Genomic DNA, 22797 nt, shown 5'->3' with positions numbered 1-22797 from the left:
AACTTCAGAAGTTGATAAGGACACACATGTTTGCTTCTTTGATTGCCAACTAACAAGCTTTCCATCCACAATCTGACGTCCCCCAAAAGTTCTTTTACAATCAATCCCACATTCTCGTATGTCAACATCGGAATAAGCTTGCACAAATAATCCCGAATTAGGTGGATACCATATTTTGAGGGATGTTGTTATTTTGAAGTATCAAAATATGTTCTTTACAGTTACCATATGTGGTTCACGGGGATTCGCTTGAAACTTGACACAATAACATACAACAAACATAATATTAGGACAACTCGATGTTCGATACATTAAGGATCCGATCATCTGGCGATATAATGCTATATCAGATGCTAGTTTATCCAAAGATGGAGTAAGTTTCGTTCCAAAAACCATTGGAACCTTAACCTTTAAGTCTCCCACCATTATGAATTTAGCAAGCAATATCTTCTTGTAGGCTTCTGGGTTGATGAAAATTCCCTCTGAGCTCTATCTAATGTTTAAACCAAGGAAAATATTAATTGGACCCATTGAACTCATTTCAAATTTAGTTTCCATTAGTTTTCGGAACTCAACTTTTAATTTAGAATCAGTGGATCTGAAAATAATGTCATCAACTTAAATTTGAATGATCATTAAATGGTCACCATCTTTCTTACGAAAGAAGGTTGGGTCAACCGAACCTTGTGTGAATTTAGATTGCTTAAGGAAATGAGTCAGAGTTTCATATCATGCACGAGGGGATTGCTTCAAACCATACACTACCTTATCCAAAACATAGCAATGATTTTGATATTTTTCATTTACGCAACATGGTGGTTGTTCCACGTAGACAGTCTCCTCGAGTTCGAAATTCATAAACGCGCACTTCACATCCATCTGGAAGACTTCAAAAAAAATTTGAGTGGCATAAGCGAAAAAAATCCGAACAGATTCCAATCTACAAACCGGTGCGAACGTCTCTTCATAGCCTATTCCTTCTTCTTGGCAATAAACTTTAACCACCAAACTTGCCTTGTTGCGAATCACGCTTCCTTCTTTATCCATCTTATTTCGGAACACCCATTTTATTCCAACTATAGATGCATCCTTCAGGGTGGGGACCAATCTCCATACTTTATTTCGCTCAAATTTATTGACTTCTTCTTGTATTGCTTGAACCCAATCTGCATGATCAAGAACAATTTTGGCATTTTTAAGCTTAATTTTAGAAATAAAAGAATTAAACATGCAAAATTCCAATTTAGAAAATGATGCAGTTTGTTTTGATTTTTTTTTGAGCCCATGTAAGAACTTTTGAAGATGAGTCTCCTATCACTTGAGATTGTGGATGATCTTTGGTCCATTTAGAAATTAGAGGATGATTTTGATCATATGTAGGATCAATTTCAGCATAAACTTCTTCAAATTCCAATTGTACATCCGATTCATTATTTTCGTTCTCCCTCTGGAAGTTTGGATGAGTCCAGTCGTTCAGAATTGGATTTTCCCCCTAGACAGGAACATCGGTATTGCGGTTCAGAGTGAAACTCTCCCCCTGGACTGTAGCATAAAAAGGTTCATGCTGAGGTTGATTCAGAATTGGTGGCTCTTTTTTCAAGATCTTAGCAGCATCGTCAACGATATTAATCAATTCATCCATTTGATTATCTATGGCCTGGGATTTTGAGGAAATGACCTTTTCGGACTCACCGAACACATTAAAAAGGGATAGTGCCTGAAAGGGTAATAGACTTTCGATTTTGTTCACATTTAGTCATTAAACTTTTTTTCATTATCTATTTGTCTTAAACTATTGAAACTGTTCACATTTTACCCTTATGACCGGTTGTTACCGGTCGTAAGGTAAAATTTGAACAGTTTCAATAGTTCAGTGGAAAATAGATAATGAAAAAAAGTTTAATGACGAAATGTGAATAAAATCCAAAGTTCTTTTCCCTCTAAAAATAGTTCAATGAATAAATGTGAACAAACTTCCTCTTGTATTATGCTTTAACAAATTATTAATTTTTGTTCAATTCTAGCAACATTTTTTGATGAAGAAATCTATGAAATAAAAAAAACAAAACCCCGAAAAATATATTAAAACAAACGAAAAACCGAAACCGAAATTAAAAAAAAAAAACAATGGTTTGGTATTTTCCAAAATAAAAATCAAAATTTCCAATATGATTTTTGTTTAACAAAAAAATGAATCATTCTCATCCATAGCTATTAAGAAATTGTGTTTCATGGTTAGAAATTGCGCTGTATTCTGAATAAAAAAATAAAAAATATTATTTTTTTAAAATAGTTATTTAAATATGAATTATTTTTTCTAAATCTTTTAAAATTATGAGTGACTTTTTTCAAAGAAAAAAAATAGCATTGTTTTAAAACTTTTTAAGAAAATACAAAATCTCAAATATAAATTAATTGTCCGGGTAAATTAAAAATGTCTAAATTCTAAACAACTTGACTTTCATTTTCGATATCCTTTTAAAGGTAAATATACTAATATGATGTATGTCAATACATGGTGTATAACAACATATATAATGTACCAATGTACGTATGTATTTTTTTTAATAAACAACATATACTGTTTAATGTATGTCAATTTATATGTTGCATAATTTTAGAACACAAAATTCATACATATAATATTAGGATAATTTTTATACATATATTATTACATAGTTTTACAACATAAAACTTATACATATAATATTGGTTTCATTTTTTGTTTTTATACCTTTTTTATGGTTTTGTTTTTTTTTTTTTTTTTATTTCATAGATTTCTTCATCAACAAATATTATTAAAATTTAACAAAAATACATAATTTGCTAAACCATAATACAATAGGAAAGTTTGTTCACATTTAGTCATTGAACTGTTTTTATAGGAAAACCAACTTTCGATTTTGTTCACACTTAGTCACTAAAGTTTTTTCATTATTTATTTGCCACTGAACTGATGAAACTGTTCACATTTTACCCTTATGACCGGTTGTTACCGGTCATAAGGGTAAAATGTGAAGAGTTTCAATAGTTCAATGGAAAATAGATAATGAAAAAAAAGTTTAGTGACTAAATGTGAACAAAGTTGAAAGTCTATTACCCTTTCAAGTCATCATCCCATTAAAAAATTCCTCATATAAGTTCATAAGAGGAATTGTCATAAAAATTTTGATGGGAAGATTTTCCCATACTAAGAATCTTCTTTTTGGTTTTTCTTCATGTAGTTATCATCAAAGGTGACATAGTATGTTTCTTCAATATTTCTTGATTTCTTGTTCAGAACATGATATGCTTTTGATCTCAAGGAATACCCTGGAAAATTTCCTCCATCAGCCTTCTCGTCAAATTTGGCCTGATGTTCTTTGGAATTGAATATAAAGCACCTGGAACCAAACACATGAAAGAACTTAACATTAGGTTTACGATTGTTCAAGTTTTCATAAGGAGTAATCAGAAATATTTTTTTGTTGATGTAAGAACGGTTCTTAGTAAAGCAAGCGGTGACAATGGATTCAGGCCAGAAGTACAAAGGTAGACTCACAAATGAAAGAATAGTTCTTGTTGCTTAATAGAGAGATCGGTTTCGTCTTTCAATTACACCATTCTGGTGTGGAGTGTAAGGTGACGAGAAGTTGTGAGCAATCCCTTTGCCAGTTAATAATTCTTCAAAAGCATGATTTTTGAATTCCGAACCGTTGTCACTATAAATTTTCCGAACATGCTTTCGTAATTGTAGATCCACCTGCTTGATGAAGTCTATCAGCTTCTGAGTTGCTTCGGATTTTTGTCTAAGAAAGAACACCCAAGTAAATCTAGAAAAATTATCAACAATAACCAAAATATATTTGTTACCACCAATACTGTCAATTGTTGAAGGACCACAAAGATCAGTGCGCAATAATTCTAGTGGCTCAATAATTTTGGTATTTATGATGGCTGAGTGATTCTTCCTACTTTGTTTTCCGAGCTTACAGGCAGCACATAATTGTTCCTTTTAGAATTTCGAAAGAGGTAGACCACGTACAAGATCACCAATTACAAGCTTGTTAATATCCTTGAAGTTCATATGGGAAATCCTTCTGTTCCATAGCTAACTATCATCTAAAAATGCTTTCATAAGCAAGCAAATAGTTGGTTTCCCTTTGATCGGATTCAAATTCAGAGGATACATTTATCCCTTCCTTTTAGACTTCAAAAGAACCGCCTTAGTTTTCTTCTCTGTGATTTCGGAACCTTCGTCATCAAAAGATACCTTCACACCAGTACGTACAATGAATTGCAAAACACTTATCAAATTGTGTTTCAGGCCCTCTACATATGCAACCATCCAAATTGAGAATTCACCATTTGTCATCATTCCATATCCTTTTATCACTCCAGTAGCGTTGTTTCCAAACTTTACTCTTCCGTCATCATTTAAAGACCAAAACTCTCATAATTCCTTGCTCCTTCTTGTCATGTGACGATAGCAGTCGCTATCGATATACCATTCGGAGTCATACTGTTCATCACGCATAACCTGGAAAATTTAGAGAGATTTAGGAACCCAAACCTTCTTGGGTCCTTGTGAGAATTTCTTTTGTACATGAAAGATTTTAGTTTTATCAACCCAAAAGGAATTTCTTTTCAAAACACGATTAATCCCTTTTTCCAGTTCGAAATCTTCAACTTTGTTATCACAAAGATTAATTTCAAAAAAATTAGATTGTCGTTGAATATTTTCCTTGATTTTAGCTGCCATTCTTTTTGAAATTTCTTTTTCTTCCTTTTTTCAAATTTGATTTGTACTCTTTGATAGAAATCTGTGGTTCTGAAGCAATTTTGTTTTTTCCATTAAGATCTTGTGATTTGGTAAGGGGTTTTGAAGAATGTGGCTTTGAAAGCCGTGGTTTTCAAAAACACTTTGCATTTGATTTCAGAATATTAGACTTTTGTGAACAACCTTGATTTGAAGAAAAACTTGATTTTTGTGTCAGAATTTGAGATGAATTCACTTTTTGATTAGAAGATCGTACCAAGTTAACAGAACTTTGATTGGAATTCATACTTTTTCAGAAACACTTTATTTCTCTTAGATTATTCCTATATCTAACAATCAACTGCCTTTTCTTTGCAACTAATTGTTCAGGAGATTTATGAGTTTTAGATTTCAGTTTTTCTTTTCGAATTGGCTATTCATTTTGTTCCAAAGAGGTCTCACTTGAAACATCTTTCCGCCACATGGCCTGCCTTATCGTAACAAAGGTCCACACGATTCAACGGTTCTGAAATGTATTTCCCTTTTGTTTTCCAAGAGGTCATTTCTAAAAGACCTTTTGTTTCATCTGTATTGTCTATTGGCTTGGACCAGAAGAATTCATCACAACCATTCGCAGTATCATTATTAACCGAGGACTTTAGTTCAAATGCATCACTTTTGTTTAGTGCCAATTTTACAAGAACTTGATTCGGAACTGTTTGTACTTCTGGAAAAACTGTTGCTTTTTCTTTTAAAACATTTGAACCTTTATTTTCAACAATTCAAACAAATACGATTGAGTTTTCCGTAATCAATTTTTTCTTTATTTCATCATAATTTTGTACAAACGCAGAGCAATCAATTTCATCCTCTACAGAAATTTCACTCATTTCGCTTTCAACAAATTCAAAAATATTGTCATGATCAAGAGAGTTTTCCTAATTCAACTTCTTGCGTAATAAGTCATACTTCTGCATAGAAGTTAATTTGATTTCTTCTTTATCCTTATCATTTAACATTTCTTCCAACATATTTTTGTGTTCTTTGGACTGAATGTATTCTTCAATTTTGTAAAGTTCAACCTTGTATGAATCAGAAATGTCATCTGAAGTAACTATAGGTTCACATTTATAGCAATCAGCAACGATTTCATCATCTTTCAATTCAAGAAAGGGTGAAATCATTTTATGCAAACCTTTCCCTATTTCACAATCCAAATGCAATTTAGTAATATTAAAATATAAAAGCTTGGCAATTAAAAAAAAACTATTCATTTGTTTCAAAAGTGCAAGGCTATCTCTTTTAAGATAAATAACACCATCACGTGATCTAGTAAGCTCTAATTCCAAAGCATGTATTCTTAATCTTCTCTCTTCACTTTTAAATGTAACCCTGTTAAATTGATCAGTCAGATTAGAATTACTGAGACATGTTTGTTTTAAACTATCACTAAAATTAGAAATAGTATATCATAAGTCATCTATTTTTGAATCATAATGAGATGAATAAATATTAAGAAAACTGAGAATAGAATGCACCATATCAACCACCATCTCGCACTCTTTCACCTGCTCCGAGTCTTTCTTCGCAGCAAAGCAGCTTTCCGAAACCTTTCTGCCATCGGCTATGTATCCCCTTGGTTCCGAAACATCATTCTGAACCATCAAGCACTTGCCTTCATATCCCTTGTTCTATGAATTTACCATAAAACACTTGCCATGGGTAGGTTTCCTAACTTCGTCATCCTCTGAGTCTACAGACCACACCTCGACTCGCCCATCATCACTTTCTTCCAGAAAAATCAACACTGGTTTCGCATTTGAAATGTTCTTCTTTCTTAGTTCCTCTATTTTCTAAACATAATAAGCTTTGTCTTTGTCTTTCTCTTTTCTATCATTCTTCTTCCTCATCAAGCATTCTTTCGCAAAGTGATTCTTGCCATGACAATAATTACAGTCATAACCCGAATCACCCAACAACTTCTTTTCCTTTTTCTCTTCATCATTCACAGAGTTCTTGAAACTTTCCTCTTTAGGATTTTCTGAACTAGAATTGCCCTGTTTGAACTTATTATGTAACAAGAGAAATTCTTCTTAAAGAACTTCTTGGCATTGGACACCATTAGATCCTTGTCATCTTTATAGATTTCACTATTCGAAAATTCAGATTTGGAATCCTCTTCTTGTGTCTTTTTTCCTTTAGCAACCAATGCTAAGGAGCCAACACTGGAAATAAGCTTCACATCCCTAGAAACTTTGGCTTCGTGAGATCTCAGGATACCCACAAGTTTAGCCAATGAATAGGTTTTAAATTGTTCGTGTACCTTGACAGTGGAAACAACAGCCTTCCATTCAGATCTAAGTCCATTCATAAACGTGACTTTTTGTTCAATAACTTCATGCTTGAGGTTGTGATTCAGCATTTTGATTAACAAATTATTGAATTGATTGAGCATCTGATATAGCTTCTCCTCAGATTTTTGTACAAACGCTCCAAACTCTGATAAGATCAATGTTTACACAAAGTATTCTAAATCAACATCACTTGAATACAACTCTTTCAGCCTATCTCATATAGCTTCACAATATCACATGCACTAACAAGATGAAAAGTATCTGGAGGAAGAATGAATCTAATGATTCTCATCACCTTTATATTGCCCATCAACTTATCCTTTTCATCCTATGAAACGTTAATATGTTTGAAAAATGAGTGCATTATACTCATCCAAATTCTTGATTTCTCTTCTGGTACCCGTATGAGTGTATGTCTCATGTGTCATTACTTTCCATATCGTGGAACCATGTTTTTCAATTCTAATAGCATAACCTTCAAAGTGCAGTGCCCAGACTTCATAATCTTCTGGAAAGAGGATCGGAATCCTTGTCGTGGATCCAATACAGCTTGAGAGATTGAACGAAAGAGAATGAGGATCTTCGTTAGGCATATTGTCAAGAATTCACTAAAACAAATATAGAGCCAGATGTGTAAAACGTGAATCAAGTTCAAGGTAAAAACCAAAGATATAGACCTGGAATCTTTAACCGATTGAGACGATTAAGACAATAAGAACATATTTGAGATAGACGTAAAATCCTATACTCGACAGAAGAATAGCGAATTAATTACACTATCACCTGATTTGATACTAATTATTGAAAAAATAAATAAGATGATTGATAGATTCTATATTAATGACATGAATTAAAGACAAGAAAACAATGATCAAAAGTGTGTCGAATGATTAGATTCAAACAGCTCTAAAAGAGTTCACAGCAATGGAACTTCTTTGTGAGAACGTACAAAAACGGCGTTTAGGGTTTACACAAAACTTAACCCTAAAATGTTACATGCATGCACTATTTATAGAGACTAGACTACTCAGTAATTCTGAGCCTGGACAGGCCCGTTTCAAAATTAAAAAAAAATGAGAAAGTATACATTTGACACAATACTTTCTAGACCTAATAGTTGTTAGGGTTGTCTTACACTCCACATTAAGATAAGATTCCTCCATTTTTTTGTGAAATGTTTATTAGAGTATATTGGTTGAATTGATAAACCTAAAGCTTGATTATGATGTAGATGATAGTTTACAAATGCTTTAATCAGGCTTAGAAAGTGATTCCCATGATGGAATCAATCTAATGAGAATTAGGATTCGATTCCCTAACTAGTGATTAGTGAATTGATGCATTAGTGGTAGATTATAATGAATTGAATAGTATGGATGCTTAATTCATTATTTGGGTGAGATTAAGAGATAGAGAATGAAAAGTTAGAATGTTGATCCATTAAGGGTTCATTTTGACCTTAAGAGCCATTAAGCTCTTAATAGGCTAAGACAAGTATTCAGATACTTGTATGTATGTATGATATTCCTAAGAGCAAAGAAGATGGATCAAGATGCATGAATGGCAGAGTAGAGGAAAGTAGTTCAGTTAGTCTTCATTAACTGATAAGGTGAGTTATTACTCTCATTCTCTCTCTTTAAGTTATTTCATAAATTTCATGTTTATATATATATATATATATATATATATATATATGTGTGTGTGTGTGTGTGTGTGTATGTGTGTGTTTGTGTGTGTATGTGCTTATGTAAGTTAGAGTCATGTACCTGAGCGTGACATAGAGGAAGAAAAGATATGATTATATTGATTATAATCCTATGTAAGATTATGTAAATATGGTTATACATGTAAGACTTGTATCTGAGCGTGTATATATAACTAAAGTATGTATAAGTAGGTAAAATAAGAATAAGGGTATTATAATTAATACCTATAAGAGTAGATAAAGAAAGTATAGGATTATATGTGATATAATCCTTTGTATGAATAAATAATGAGAACGGTGTCTCTGGATATCTAACAGATTGTAGATAGAGACAGAAGATGATTGTATATAGTATAATCATAAAAGTATATATGTATGTCTAGAAATTATTGGCATTGTGTAGAATGCCAATATGTTATTAGAAATAGATAAAGATTTAGTACTTAATGATTTAAGTATAATGAGATAAAGATTAGATGGTCTCTTGATGAGACATAGAGATACATTGTCCATGAGACAAGTGTTATGTAATGAATCACATAACATAGATAGGGATGGAAATATAGAGTTTCCTACGAGGACAAGAGTATGGTTCCTTTAGGGACAAAAGATAGAGGTTCCTCCGGGGACAAGAGATTGAGGTTCCTTTATGGATGAAAGATAGAGATTCCTTCGGGAATAGAGAGTACGATTCCTTTGGGAATAAGAGTATGGTTTCTATGGGGACAAGAGTATGGTTCCTTCGGGGATAATAATATGGTTCCTGCAGGGACAAGAGTATGGTTCCTTCGGGGACAAGAGATAGAGATTCCATCGGGAATAAGAGTATGGTTCCTAAAGGGAAAACAATATGATTCATTCAGGAATGAGATTATGTCCCTGCAAGGAAAGAGATGATGATTCGTTTTGGGAATTTAGATAGATGATTCATCTGTGAATCTGGATTGTGTAAAGATAGGTAAGATAGAGAAACATTCCTTGAGTGGAACAAGATAAGAGAGAGCTATTTGTAAGAACTTAGCTGTAATCCAAGAGTGATTAATAGTAAGGAATCTATGAGGGATTCAAGAAAAGAACAAATATTAAGGATTTGTGAGGGGTCTTAAGAGAGAGAGAGAGAGAGGGAGGGAGAGAGAGAGGAGAAAGACCGGATGAGTATACCCGATAATAGTAGTGGGTTGTAGTTACTCTTCGATTATGGTATGAGATAGGACCTTTGGGTCTAGAGGAGAATAGAATGATGAGCCAAAAGAGTAAAGAATATATAGAACAGAAATCAGAGTAACAGATAGAGTATAAAAGAGATAGAGTAGTATAAAGAAAGAAAAGAGAAGAAAAAAAGATTAAGGTGTTGTTTGATTTTCTGAAACAAAAATTCATGAAGTCTGCGGACCACCTCTGCAACCCTCTGCAGTAGAAGAGGTGGACCAAACGGCTGCAGACTATAATAAGAAGCGTGTTTGTTTTTTTAACATCTGCATACTACTGCAGATATTAAAAAATTAAAATAAACTAATTTTATAAATCGAAAATAGCTTTTTAATACGTAAAATTTAATAATGTATAATATTTCGGTAAAAATTAATGATATTTCAGTAAAAAAGAATGATATTTCAACAAAAAATAAAGATATTTTCAGTAAAAAATAATAATATTTCATCAAGAAATTATCATTATTGAATATAAAAAAATATATATATATAAATTCAATAAGAATAAACGAAAAAAAAGGGAAAAAAATGTGAAATAAAATTTTAATAACATATAATCAAAATTTCAGCAATAAAAAAAGAAGAAGAAGAGGTTGGAAGAGACAGTACAAGTGCTGCGCCAAACAGAGCACGCGCAGAGGTTTTTGACTCGGAAGACTTCTAAAAAACAAACAACTGCGAGATGAAAAGTGATGCACGTGTGCTGTGTCGCGCAGCAGTAAGAGGTTTGAAGAGGTTTTTTCCAAAAAACAAACAACACCTAAGTATGTGCAGAGAATGAGAAGAGCTTGAGAAGGGGATATGAAAGAGTAAGATAAAAACACTTAGATGACATAGTATGAGCAAGAGAATAACTCACCAGACACATAGTGTCTAATGTTTTAGATATGTTTTATGTTTTGTACGTTCAGGTAGTAGCATCCATGGTGCCAAAGGAGAGGATAGAAGCACAAGGACAAGGCTTAGATAGTAGGATGATATTTATTGTACTTCCTTGTTGTTCTAACTTATATAGATAGATTTTATTGTAATCCTGTGATTTATCTTGCGAAGTAAAGTGTTTTAGTGTGTTTAGAATTTCGGAACTATAAAAAAAACTTTTTTATTTACCTTAGAATAGATGTTAGAAAATATGGGTCGTTACACCAAAGCCTTCATGTTCTTATAGTTTGGTGAACTCCAAAACCTTTGGTTACATTGTTCAGCTTTTGGACCATTGAGGAGGAAGAAAAGGAGGTTACACAGTCTTGTCGTGAATTCTATGCATTTGGAATGACCACTTTAGAGTTAGGGTTGTAGATCTTGGCTTGTTGAGATGTCCAAATGGATAAAGTTAGAAACTTTACCCATTATAACCCTTGAAAGGATCATATCTAAGCTTTTGAGCTTTGGAGGTTTTGGGTTAAGGGCTTAACCTATTAAGTTGTTTTAGACATTCACCATGACATGGTGGGTGGTTGACTACGACGCAATCAAGGGTTTCAACACGGTTGTTCTGTTGTATAGCTAACATGTCGTGGTTATGGGTTTGGCCACAACTCGATGGGTCAATCATTGACTTTTTGACCAGTTTACTTTTGGTCAAACTTGGGTAGAATTTAGTATTTGGCTAAGGATTGGACTCCGTTTGGTATTATGTAGCTTGCATTAGCCGTTCTATTGTTGAGGTTGTTGTTGAGTTTCTATCGTTTAGTCCAGGTGATTATTCACATTGTGTTACTTATATCATATGTTGTATGTGAGCTGCTGATAGCTCGACGTTGCTGATAACCCAAATCATTATATGTGAATTGTTGACAGCTCGGGGTTGTTGGTACCCAAAACTATTGTATGTCAGTTATTGATAGCTTAACCCAAATTATTTTAACTGACTTGTTGATAACCCAAATTGTTGTAATTAAGTTTTTGATAACTCAGGGTTGCTTATAACCCATAATTTTTTGTATGTTTAGTTGTGTTTTAATGTATGCGATACTCCAGAGAACTCATTAAGTTTTATCTTACGATAGTGGATTGAACATTTTTCAGATACTTCTGATGATTGTGGGAAGCTGAAGGTGTGACTGTACACACATATAATCAGTTTTATGATTTTAGATTTCACGATACTTTCATTATAACTCTGATTTATGGATTTCAATTTATGAACAAATGGTTTTACTTTGAATTTACCTTTATAAAAATAAGTGTTTATGCTAATTTAAAAATGTTAAATTTATTATGAAAAACAAGATGTTACAAAAAAATATAAATTTTCCTATTTTAGAATTGTGCAATTAAACCTTTGTTTTATCTTTTTTTTAAAAGTAAAATAATTAATCCATTCATCCCAATGTTAAACATATATATATATATATATATATATATATATATATATATATATATATATATATATATATATATATATAATGCTAGAGGGAGTTGTTGAGTTTTTAGTTCAAAGAACGTTTCATAAACTAGAAAGTTATGGCAAACGGAAGACTTATGATTTTCAAAATAACATAAACATTTTATACCCACCATGGATTCTTGCAAGTTATAGAAAGATTTAAACACCATGCAAAGAAAGGATGAGGAAATAACAACCTTTGTTGTTCTTTGGGTCCTCTTGGGAGGCTTGGAAGTTGATGAAGAATGTGGAACCTTTGAGACACCAATATGAAGCCAACTTGATTTAGATGCTAGTCCATAAACTCTTACTCACTTAAGCTTGAAGTTTATAACCAAAGTATGAACTTCAAGAGAGTATAAATGCAAGTAATCTTCAAGTGTTCTTATCAAAACAAGAGAGAATGAGGGAGAACTTAGGAATTTCGAATATTGCTTGTAAAAAGGGGCACACAACATGAAAGCCTCTAAGCTAGTTAAAGTGAGGACTTAATCTAAAGGTCCTTAACCATTAATCATTTAGACAAGCTTGTCCCCCCATGCTTTCTCCCATAACTATTACTTTTGAATAAATTAACATGAAAGTCATACTCTTGTCTTTTGACTCTTATTTTATAAAAATAATAAAATGAAGAAGACAAAAGATTTATATTTTATAAACCAAGTTTATAAAATATAAACTTTAACTTTTTGGTAAAAGACAAAAGAATTTATCAAGTCCAAAATATTGTGCATGACTTATTAATTCATACCATATGAATTATATATAATGTTACTTGCTAATGAAAATTATTATTTCCTAGAAATAAATAATTTCCAATTTAATTATAAGTGTTTATTGAATATTTATTAAAATCAATTTCTAATAAATAATCAATTATATCAAGTTGTTGTTAGTGTGACCTATTAGTATCATATGTTAATTAACAATATCACTTTAATATGATTCTTGAGCATACAAGATCTTTCAAGAGTAATGCCACTTTTGTCACATCTTTAGGGTGTTTGTTTGACATGATATATTTGTTTTTTATTTTGACTCTTATTTAACTGAAAATAATTTATATAAAACTAAAACTTTCATTATAATCAAAAAGGAAAATACACTTGAAATGAAATAAAATACAAGAAAATTGAAATGAAATAAAACACATGACACTTGAAATTAAAATATTGAAAAAATTAAAAATTAAAAATAACAACACCTTAGTCGACATATAGATGCCATTTTCTGCACCCCTAACAACTTGCCAAAAATATGTATACACTAACAGTTTGATATTTTTTCCACGAAAAATTTAAAGAGCATTGTTTAACATTATTCCATCATTTCCATATTTGTTGAAACATGTTTCACTCTACTAAAAAAAGAGTGAAACTAAACTTTGTTTGCGTTCCTTCATTTGTTGAAGATTTGAATTTTGCTTTGATGGTGACCTTGACCTATTTCGTTGTTGAATCGTTCGGAAATTTTCTTCCAAAAATAATACCCAATGTAGTAGTTGTAAATCGGGTCCTCATTTACATCAACCCACGCACGGTCCAAAGCTAACTCTTTTTTCAGGATCCAACGATGAGCCATTTTGAGAGATGAATTTGAAATAGGCTTATGAGTGTTGGATGTTTCGAAGAGATGAATAATGAAGGTTTGAAAGTGATGAAAAATGAAGAAGGTTGTTGATATTTATTATAGTTGAAAAGAAGTTTAAAATTCTGAATATAAACAAAATACGATTACCTTTTTAAAAAAGTGAGGTATTTTTTTTTGCAAAGTGGTAAAACAATCTCTCTTATCTTTAGTGTATTACCAAGTTCACATGTCGAGTTGAGGGACGGTGTTTGCCGAGGCATTGTCTAGTCCAATATGAACAGCCTAAGTGATTTTGAACTTAAATGTAACACCTGGTTTCTGGTGTAACATCCCAAAATCGAGACCCAAATTTTTTTGCTTAATTACATTGCTTACGAAAATAGTTTACGAAAAACATCATGGTTATCATTTCAAACATCAAGTCACAAATCACAAGTCTTAAAACTGTATCATCAAATAGTAAAATATCATAGTACAATCCTAGGGTTCTCAAGTGGAAATCATGTGTGTGCGATGTGCTACTACCCTGCCGGCTCCTTCCCCTTAACTGAAGAGGTACCTGAAACCAAAACTAAAAACTGTAATCACGAAGATTAGTGAGTTCCCCCATCATACCACATACCATACAATCATACATATTGTCGGGCAATTCCGGGGTGCCCAACCTACCCATGTCAAGCCATTCTGGGGTGCTGACCTACCCATGTCAAGCCATTCTAGGGTCCTGCCTTACTCGTGTCAGACCATTCTGGGATGTCTGCTTACCCTCCGGTCTATCCCGGCCACGGGGACTATTTCACCCCTTTCTACTATCACATAATAACATATCATAAACATGATGTCAGACATATCTGGGGTGTCCGACCTACCCTTTAGTTCTAATGACCGAATCGGGGGACTATTCCCCTCCTACTACCGTTATCACATAAAACATATCACACTGGCACATAGAACACATCAAGTAATAGCAAACCAAACAATTATCACAAAGGCAAACATCTCAATTGTAATCAACTACTAATGGGTCGGCCTTGGTGCCTTAGACCCACTTCTACTGAAGGGTGACTCACATCAACATCGTGTAGTATCTGCATTGTCCTCGGTGTGAAAATTGACTCTCCCTGACTCCTCAATCCGTACACGATAAATTTTCTAAGTTATCAATTCATACTCATAACCCTTACAAGAGTCGCTCAAATCCAAGTCAAAGTCAAATTCAAATCCTTGGTCAAAGATAACTTTTGGTCAAACGAAACTTTTGGTCAAAGTCAACATTTGGTTGACTCGACTCGCAGGGTTGGCCCGCCAACTCGTCGAGTCCCCATATCCACAAAATGCCATAATCCCGTCCCAACTTGTCGAGTCTAGCAAGAGCTCAACGAGTTCTCCTTCAACAACATATGGGACTATCTTCAACCAACTCGCCAGGTTCGTCCTTGAACTCGTCGAGTTCATCTTCATCCATAAGAAGGTGTTCGGTCGCCGAGTTCCCCTTGAACTCGTCGAGTCCGTCTTCATATGGCTGGGACATTGCCTTGAACTCGCCGAGTTTATTCATCCACTCGCCAAGTCCTATGATTTCCAGGTCCCTAGTGAACCTACACAATTGGGGAACCTTCGATCTTAACATCTGGTCCATAAACAGAAAGGATTTGATGGAAAATACACCCCGACTCGCTGAGTCCCATGAACGACTTGTCGAGTCCCTCTTTTCCCAAAACTATACAGTCGATTATAATGGGTCTTAACGCATCAAAACCATAGATATGGTCTCTTAGGGTCCATTTTATACATAAAGATTCAAACTTGATGTGCATGCATTGGGCCTTTGGCTCAAAAAGACATAAAAGGAGGTCTACAAGATGCATGGGGTGTTTATGGCAACAAATTTGGCACCTTTATGCCATAAAGACCCCCAATAGATCCAGATCCGAAGTGCAACCTCAAGCATGCCCACAAAATCTGAATTTTGCTTCTCCATACTCATAAAAAGGGTAGAAATAGCCCCAAATCAAAATCTAAGAGATAGATGGCTAAGGCTCCAGCTTTTTACCTTGAATGAGCTGAGAATGGAGTAAAACTTATGGATCTACTTGCTTATACTTGCACTTCCAAGCCTACTTCTTCTTCTCCAACTTCAAACACACACAAAAAGGCACCAAAATACTCAAGAACACACAATAAGGGTTTAGGGTTTCAATCTAGGGCTTCTCTTAGTTGGGAGGGTGATGGAGGATAGTTTGGAACGAGATAAAGTTTTTAAATAGGGTGCAAACCCTAAGCATTAGGGTTTTGTCTAGACATCTCCTACTCGCCGAGTCAGTCTCCCGACTCGTCGAGTAGATCACTAAAATCCCCGCATAATGTCGAGTCTACTCAATGAGTTAGGCCTCTAACTCTCCGAGTCCTAGATTAAATTACAAAATTACTTGAATTTAAAGACATACTAGGAACCGGGTGTTACAAATCTTCCCCACTTATTTTAGACTTCGTCCTCGAAGTCTGCTACTGAATCCGGAAAAAGCTTGGGGTAGTTCTCCCTCATCTCGTCCTCCATCTCCCAATTCCATTCCGAGCCCTTGCGGTGCTGCCATTGCACCTTCACTAGTTCCACCTTCTTGTTTCTCAGATCCTTCGACTCCCCGTCGAGGATAGCTACTGGTTGCTCGATGTAGTTCAGGCTGTCATCCAACTGAATACCCTCCAAAGGAACCACTGTCGAATCGTTCAAGCTGACAATTCCGCAGCTGGGAGACGTGAAAAGTACTGCGAATCTGGTTGAGTTTGGCTGCTAGGTCAAGCCTATACGCCACCTTGCCCAGCCAGGCTACAACCCTGAAAGGTCCAATGTATATGGGGCCCAAATCGCCCCGCTTCCTAAATCGGATGACACCTTTCCAAGGTGAAACCTTCAGGAGCACCAAATCCCCGACCTGGAATTCCAGGTCCGAACGATGCTTGTCGGCATAACTTTTCTACCGACTCTGAGTAGTCTAAAGTCTTCTCCACATCTGTTGGATCCTCTCTGTAGTCTTGAGTACCACTTCAGTACTCCCTATGACCCTCTGGCTAACCTCACCCCAGCATATTAGGGTCATGCACTTCCTCCAATACAACATCTCAAAGGGAGGACGGTCAATACTCACATGATAGCTGTTATTATAGGAAAACTCAGTCAAAGGAAGGTAAGTATCCCAACTACCTCCGAAGTCTAAAACACACGCCCGCAACATATCCTCCAGCATCTGGATGGTCCGCTCACTCTAACCATCCATATGCGGGTGAAAAGCAGTGTTGAAGTGCAGACGAATACCCAACTCATCGTGAAACTTCTTCTAGAATCTGGAAGTAAACCGCACGTTTCGGTCCAAAATCACTGAGACTGACACCCCGTACCGAGCTACTACCTCTCAGATGTATATATTGGCCAACTTCTCAGCCGAGATGCTCTCCTGGATCGGTATGAAATGGGCACTCTGGGTAGGCCGATCCACGATGACCCAAATCAAAACCACTCCCTGTGCGGTCCTCGGAAGCTTTATGATGAAATCCATAGTGATATCTTCCCATTTCCACTTAGGGATGTCCAATGGATGTGTCTTGCCATGAGGCCTCTGGTGCTCGACCTTGAGATTTTTGCAGGTCAAGCACCTCTCAATGTACCAGGTGACGTCGCGCTTCATGCAGGTCCACCAATAGTCGGGTCGAAGGTCTCTATACATCTTTGTCGCCCCTAGATGGATGCAGAACCTGGACTTGTGTGCCTCCTCCATCAAGATCTATCATACCCCGCCCCAGTATAGTACCCAGACCCTCCTATGCAGGGTCAACAATCCGCGACTATCATAGTCAAACGCGGCCACCTAACATATGATCCGCTCGTACTTCCGGCGCTCCTCCTTCAGGTCATTGACCTGCGCCTCGCGGTTCTGCTCCAACAGTGGAGTCACTACTGTCATCCTTAGGCAAACATCTCTAATTAGGGATTCCTTGCGACTAAGTGTGTTGGCCACAAAATTATCCTTTCCCAGGTGGTAAAGGATCTCACAACCATAATCTTTCACCGCATCTAGCCATCGATGTTGTCTCATGTTTAGATTTGGCTGATCTAGAAGATACCTCAAACTCTTATGGTCCATGTAAATGGTACAACGGACCCCATAAACATAAGGACGCCAAATCTTAAGGGCGAAAACAACCGCCCCCAACTCCAAATCATGCGTCGGATAGTTCGCCTCATGGGCTTCAACTGCCTCGAAGCATAGGCGATAACATGCCCCCTCTGCATCAATATCGTGCCCAAACCCGAGATGGAAGCATCACAATATACCACAAAATCATCCATGCCCTCTGGAAGGGGTAAGATTGGCTCCTCGCACAATGTCTCAGATCCTCGAATGCAGCCTGCTTCTCCGACCCCCAGCAAAAGACCACGACTTTCCTTGTAAATCGGGACAAAGGCACGACTATCTTGGAGAAGTCCTGAATAAATCTCCGATAGTACCCTGCCAATCCTAGGAAGCTCTTAATCTCAGATGGAGACTTCGGGATCACCCACCTCATCACGACCTCCACTTTGGCTGGATCAACTAAAATCCCATCCTGGTTGACAATGTGCCCAAGAAATTGCACCTCATGCAACTAGAACTCACACTTAGAGAACTTGGCATATAAGCTCTTCCTCTTAAGAGTATCCAATACCTCCCGCAAGTGCTCCTCATGTTGCTCCCGAGTCTTCGAATAGACCAAGATGTCATCAAGGAAAACTATCATAGACCGATCGCACATCGGTCTACACACACGGTTAATGAGATCCATGAATGCGGTAGGGGCATTGGTGAGCCCAAATGCATAAAAAAAAAACTCATAATGACCGTATCATGTCCGAAAAGTAGTCTTTTGCACATCCTCCTCTCGGACCCTCATATGATGGTAACCTGAATGCAGATCGATCTTGGAGAACCAAGAAGCTCCCTGAAGCTGGTCAAAGAGGTCTTCAATCCTCGAGAGTGGGTAACGGTTCTTCACCGTTACCTTATTCATCTCCCAATAGTCTATACACATCTGAAGCGACCCATCCTTCTTTTTCACGAATAGTATCGGGGCTCCCCATGGCGAACTGCTCGATCTGATGAATCCCTTGTCTAACAGCTCTTGCAACTGTGTAGACATCGGAGCCGCACTAGGGACCAGGTCGATCCTAAACTCCACCTGCCTCTCTAGAGGTATCCCAGGCAGCTCCTCTGGATATACATCCGCGTACTCTTGTACCACTGGCACATCACTCACCGATGCCTTACCCACCTCTCGGGTATCCAAAACATAGCTGACATACCCAGCACAACCCTGCTGGAGGTAGTGCCTAGCTCTCGCCGCTGAACATAAAGTTGGTCCACGATGTGGCCTATCGCCTTAAATCACCAGCTCTCCCCCACCTGGGGTCCTAATTCGAACCAACTGTTTTGTACAGTCAATCACTGCCCCATTAAGGCTCAACCAATCCATCCCTATGATAATCTTGTTCCCCGTAATGGTATGGTAACCAAATCTACCAAGTAGCGCTCCTCGTACAACCTCATAACACGATCTCTAAAAACCTCTGACACTCGCACTGACTGGTCGTCTGCAATCTCGACCTTTAGAGGGAAATCTAACATGCTTGAAGACTCAGGAAACCTCTTGCTAAGCGCAAGAGAGACAAATGATCGGGTAGCACCCGAATCAAACAACACCTAGAATGGTATACCGTTCACATGGAACGATCCTAAACAAAACATATAACATAAAACATCAATATCACAAGTGACATATAAAAAAATTAGAGAGAAGAAACCATACCCGTCACCACATCGGGTGCGGCGCGTGCCTCATCGGCTGTCAACTGGAAAGCTCGGCTCCTCACCACTGGAGCCTTTGACTTAACCATCTGGCCATCTGTAACCTGTGTAGTCGCTGGAGTTGGTGCCACTACTGGCGTTGTTGCTGCTTCTGTCAACCTGGGGCTGTAGGCCTTTTATGGCCCCTCTGATTGCAATGAAAGCAAATCAGGTCTGACATTTGAACAGTGGGGACATGGGCAGTACAATCCCTGCCAAAATGCCCCGTCTTGCCACACTTGTAGCAGCCTGACGATCCCGCTCTACAAGCTCCCTCATGCGGCCTACTGCATTTCTGTTGGATTAAATGCCTAATCCAATAACTATTATTGGTATGTACTCGACCCGAGAATAGCATGGTCCATTTGGGTTCCATATCATCAAGACAATTTGGTAGGATGGACTCCTGAGAGAAATGTTATATATGATTTATTAATATATTATAAGTTATAATATATTAATATGAAATCATATGTTTTAATTAGTATTGATCAATAATTAATTTAGTGATCAAAAGAGACTAATTAAATCAATGGGGACTAATTATGATAATTAGTTATATTTATATGTGTTGGGCTTATGATCCATGTTGGACCAAGTTTATGTATGGATACATAAAGAGTTGGGCCACATGAACCATGGATCATAATCCTATGGATATGCATTTGGGTTATACCCAAGACCCTTGAAATCCAACACATAAATACATGCTCTTAACCTAAAAACGCCTACATGCTTGTTCTTGGAGTTCATGGGTGTTTTTTGGGTGCATGGAATTCTCTCTCAAGTTACACCTTTGTCCATGATATGTTGTGACTTGATTTGAGGCTTCCATACTATTGGGGGTAATCTCTTTAAGGCCAAATTCATCAAGTTCTACAAGCTACACAAAGAGTTAAACTTCTAACTAGTATTTTATGTAGTTTATATCATTTGTGTGCTAGTTGTAGGCTTAAAGCTTTGGAAACCATTTTCATGTATAATTAGTGAAAACATAGATCCAAAGCTAATAGGGTTGTATGTGCATCATAGGATGTTGTAGTATACAAAACCCAACAATTTCCTGCAGCGGCTCTAGCCTGGCTGGCCCTTCGACCCAGCATCGGATCCCATGGCTTTCTTCCCTGAAACCCCAATACTCGACTCTGTCTCTGCCTTCCTCTTCCTTAGGTGCTCTAAGTCAATCACCCTCTCCCACTCCCTGGCTATCATAGACTTCAGGGTCGGACAGGCTGAGAAGCTGACATGCTCCCAGATATCAGCCATCAACATGTCATGATAGTGGGTCCTCCGGATGTCCTCATCTCCAGCATACTGAGGTACCAACAAGTCCCTCTACCGAAACTTCGTGGTGATCTCCGTCACTGACTCCATAGTCTGTCTCATCTCAAGGAACTCCATGGTCAACTGTTGAAGCTCCACAGCTAGCGCAAACTCAGCCCTGAACCTGGTCACAAAGTCTGACCAAGTCATAGCCTCAATGGTTGGGGCTCCCAACGAGTCACCGACTGACTCCCACCAATCCCTAGCCCTGTCCCTCAAACAACCCATAGCAAAACGGACCGTCGACGCCTCTGGGCAGAAGCTCATCAACTGCACATACTCGATGTATGTGATCCATTACCTGGTAGCAATGGGGTCCTTCACCTCGTGAAAGTCTGGCACACCACTCCCACGGAAGTCCTTGAAGGATAGTGTGTGTGTACCTGACTGGTTGGACGCCAAGTCACTTCTAAATGTTCGGAGGCAATCCTCCATCAGCTCAATAATCCCCTCCTTGATCGACCCGAAAATAATCAGGGACGCCTCAAGGATACCTCTCGTGATCTCAGACACGATGAACTCGCATAGCCCATCATCTACCTGGCTCGGATCCTGCACCTGAGCCTGATCCTAATCCTGATCCATATCCTGAACCTCCTGCTCTATGTTGCATAATCGCCATACTGAAAATCAACACAATGATGTCAGGGTCATACATACTCTCGAGAGGTCTCACACACTCTCCAAGTTTCCTAGTTCAATCTCAGCCCTCCTTGATTCGAGTACGGATCCTCTGCTTCCAGTAGTACGGGCACATAGTACCTTCCATATATATCCGTACTTTCCTCAAGAATCGATTTGACTTCACCAAGTCCCTTTTACTTTCCAACTAATCTCATCCTAGCCTCGTCCTAGGGCACTCCCTAACCTACTCTCTGCCATCAGTTGCACAAGGATTCCCTACCATCTTTCCCTAACTAGTTTGCGAATACTATTACATCTTTCCCTAACTAGCTTCCAGGAATCCCTCTCGAACGCCTTCCGAATCGACTTAATCCCTGCAGCTACCCTCGTAGCTAAAGCCCCATACCATCTAGCGCCAGCAGAAATGCAAGAGTTATCCAGCCAGTTCAATGAGCTACTTAACAAGGATTCATTAGACCGAGTTCCTCACCCTGCGGAGCCCTGGTCTTATTTGCGAAAAAGAAGGATGGATCTTTTCGGATGTGCATTGATTATCGCGAATTGAACAAGCTTACGATCAAAAACCAGTATCCTCTTCTCTGAATCGACGACCTCTTCGATCAACTTCAAGGAGCCAGCTACTTCTTAAAAATAGACCTGAGATCAGGGTACCATCAGTTACGAGTATGTGAGAGTGATGTTCCTAAAACATCATTTTGGACTCGATATGGTTACTACGAGTTTGTAGTAATGCCCTTTGGCCTGACCAACGCACCGGTGGTATTCACGGATCAGATGAATCGAGTGTGCCGCCCTTTCCTAGACAAGTTCGTGATTGTGTTCATTGATGATATACTTGTCTATTCCCGAAGCGAGGAAGATCATAGTAGGCACTTGAGACTAGTGCTAGAAACTATAAGGACTGAGAAGCTATATGTGAAATTCTCTAAGTGCGAATTCTGGATCCAAAAGGTAACTTTCCTTGGT

This window comes from Lactuca saligna, chromosome 8 (assembly GCF_052625555.1).
Source record: "Lactuca saligna cultivar CGN05327 chromosome 8, ASM5262555v1, whole genome shotgun sequence".
Taxonomy (NCBI): Eukaryota; Viridiplantae; Streptophyta; class Magnoliopsida; order Asterales; family Asteraceae; genus Lactuca; species Lactuca saligna.
This window is presented reverse-complemented; position numbering follows the sequence as displayed.